We start from the raw sequence: 3441 nt of genomic DNA, 5'->3' as shown, positions 1-3441 counted from the left end.
CTGCATTTACGCTTCATCAGAGTCCTGTTCTGGTGTACCTGCTTTGAGACTTATACAGGTAATTCATTTTCTATGCCTTTGCTCATAGTAGGTTTCAAAAAAAAAAAAAACTTGCATGTGGAACCTCATTAGGACTCTTTCTATCACAGAAAACTTACCCCGACTGGCATAGAAAAACAAAGCTTGGCAAGTTATTGTATTTGTTCAGGTAACTGATAAATTCAGGGCTGCATCTTTAGGCCTGGCTGGATCTTTCTCTGACTCTTGGCTTTGTTCATGAGCACCCTCTTCCCACATCCTTGCAAGATGGCCTTCAGCAACTCTAAGCTTGTCTTCCAGGACCTCAGTAGGCCCACAGAAAGGGAGATCAGCTTCTGCACTAGTTACAACAGAAGTCCTGGGTTTGAGTCTCACTGGCCCACCTGGCATCCTTGAACCCCCACCTGTGAGCCAGGGAGATGGGCTTAGCTTCACCCAAACTACAGGGATAATCAAGAGGTCATTAGCAAACACACTGTAGGATTCCATCTGTATGACATTCTAGGGGAAAAACAAAAGGGATAAGAGTAAGGAGAGGGGTTGACTAGAAGGAAATGGGGACATTTTATGCAGTGATATAAATATTCTTTATCTTGATTGCACTGGTGGTTACACAACTAAATACATTTGTCAAAAGCTGCAGAATTGTTCACCTAAAAAGATGAATTTTGCTGTATGTAAAGTACACTCAATAAACATGAATTTTCTTTGCAGCCACTTAAGCCGAAGGTACTCTTTCCCCCTGGGGAATCAGTGTACAAAGGCTGCAAACAGCAGCTTCCTCGGTAGCACATGCAGCCTGTTGCCTGTACGGGTTGCCCTAAGGGACCTTGCACATAGCCCTTTCCAGTGGACATTCATGACTGGCATGCTGTCCCCAGTCTAGGCTCCAGACAGGTATACGAGGTGCCTTTGGAAAGCCCCAGGGCACAGTGGTCAGGGTCTACATTGGCCAAATCATAGTGTCCATCTACACCAAGTTGCAGAACAAGGAGCATATGATTGAGACCCTAGGCAGGGCCAAGTTCAAGTTCCCTGGCTACCAGAAGATCTACATCTCCAAGAAGTGGGGATTTACTAAGTTTAATGTGGATGAATTTGAAAACATGGTGTCAGAAAAGCGGCTCATCCCGGATGACTGTGGGGTCAAATACATCCCTAGCCGTGGCCCTCTGGACACATGGCGGGCCCTGCACTCCTGAGAGCTTTGGTACCGTCCCCTCCTTACTCATGTCCACCAATAAATCCTACTTTCCTGTCAAAAACAAAAACAAAAACGCTGAATTTTAAAGAAGAGTCTTAAAAGAAATATGTAAAGAAAACTTATAAGATTTTTTAAAGGAAAAATGTAAACCTTGTGTTTCTGGATAAGACGACAGAACATTTTAAAGATGCTAATTCTTTCCAAATTAATGTACTGGACTAAACAAAATCCTAAATGTAATTTTATCCTAAATGTAAATGTAGTATCCTAAATGTAAATGTAGTATCCTAGATGTAAATGTAAACAAATGTATCCTAAATGTAAATGTAAACAAAATCCAAAATGTAATGTGCAGTCTTAAACAAAATCCTAACAGATTTGCGGGAGGAGGGGGAGATATGAAACTTGACAAAATGATTTTAAAATTTATCTGGAAAAATAAATTACTGATAATGCCAGAGAAAGTTAAGAAAAAGACAATAATGGGCGGAAATTGCTTTTACTCCACATCTTTAACTAATAATTTTCAATCTGGATTGTGTATGTGTGTGTGGGTATGTGTGCGTGTGTATGTGTGCGTTTATTTTGTTGTGGGCAATAGGCATGTTTCAAAGAAAGGAGAAGGAAACTTTACAAGAACTTCTCAGAAGAGAGGATGTAATTCAAAAATAATGTTAAATTCTATTTACTTAATTTTCAAAAATTAATATATTTTAAAAATATATACATACATTAAATGAAGAGATTTTTATGCATCTAAGATGGAAAAAGATGGGTTTAATTTTTTTTAAATCTTTACTGAAATTAACTGGATTAACTAATGTAATATATTTAATTTTTTAATGTCAGGAAATAAAGTAAATATTTACCTAACTTTGGAACACAGACCAATTTCATCATCAAGAATGCTGTCAAAAACACAAATCTTTTCAACCTTTGAGGTTTCTTTGTTTGTTTGTTTGTTTGTTTGTTTTTCTCTGCACATAGTGATGTGCCAAGCATTGCACTAAGTGTCTGGGGGGAGGGTTCCATAATAAAAGAGTTCTGTTTTTTCTAACTTGCCTTACTTGTTCTCTGTATAGAATTCAACAATATATAAAATCACGAAAAAAAGTAGGAGTCATCTGAAGTCACATAACCTTGAAATGACCATTATTAACCCTTGGAATCATCTCTTCATTTATAGATTTTCTTTACCCATACACATATATGCGTATATTCTTTCCACAAATAATAATATTACTTATGCCCTCCCGTCATTCATACTCTTACAACACCACACCCCATGTCTGCTCTGCCAGGTAACCCATGTTAACAACCTACAAGGTTCTCCATACTCATATAATTCTATATATACTTATACAAAGGATTCTCTGTAATCCTATTTACATGTTTCTATCTCTTCATATGCATCTACTCTTTGGAGCATTTTTCATTGTTTGATATACAAAAATGGTGTATCTTACGCACTTTTCTGCATTTTCTTTTTCTTACTCAACAATACCTCGTAGCAATTTCTCGAAGTCACTGAAGATAGCTCCAATTCTTTCTTGTCAATGGCTGCGTGCTATGCCGTGGTGAAGCCATACCTCACTTTCGTTAGCCATTCTGGTCGCACAATTTGCTCTGTTTTCAATTTATTACCAGTGCAAACAACACTGTAACACCCTTGGACACTTGTCTGTCCTTATGTATTAGTCCTTTCAGTTCTAAGGGGTCATTTTACAAGAGGATAATCACAGGGTTGAATAGCATGTATATTCTTAAATGTTGCCAGACTGCCTTCCCAAAAGATTGTAACACTTCACATCTTCACCAGCAACTATGAGGGTATCCTTTTTCCTCATGTCTACCAATGTTAGTTGATATTAGATCTTTTTTTCATATAAAATCCCATCATTAATCTAAGTCATTTCCTTGACTACTACTAAATGACTTTAAGTAGAAAAATAGTAAAACATTTCAATTAAAATCAAGAATTATACAGAAGTGGGACTTCCCTGGTGGGGCAGTGGTTAAGAGTCCGCCTGCCAGTGCAGGGGACACAGGTTCAATCCCTGGTCCGGGAAGATCCCACATGCTGTGGAGCAACTAAGCCTGTGTGCCACAACTACTGAGCCTGTGCTCTAAAGCCCGTGAGCCACAATTACTGAAGCCCGCACATCTAGAGCCCGTGCTCCGCAACAAGAGAAACCACC

At 38.5% G+C, this 3441-nt stretch overlaps 1 non-coding gene across 1 annotated transcript; it reads left to right on the top strand.

The window, feature by feature from the left end:
• Window positions 1–747: 747 nt before the first annotated feature.
• Window positions 748–881, top strand: LOC118886014. The gene has a single exon (XR_005017645.1). It is a non-coding gene; the product is annotated as a small nucleolar RNA SNORA70 (small nucleolar RNA).
• Window positions 882–3441: the final 2560 nt, after the last annotated feature.

This window comes from Balaenoptera musculus, chromosome 19 (assembly GCF_009873245.2).
Source record: "Balaenoptera musculus isolate JJ_BM4_2016_0621 chromosome 19, mBalMus1.pri.v3, whole genome shotgun sequence".
NCBI lineage: Eukaryota > Metazoa > Chordata > Mammalia > Artiodactyla > Balaenopteridae > Balaenoptera > Balaenoptera musculus.
The sequence above is the reverse complement of the archived record's forward strand: the minus strand, read 5'-3'. Positions and strand labels throughout refer to the sequence as shown.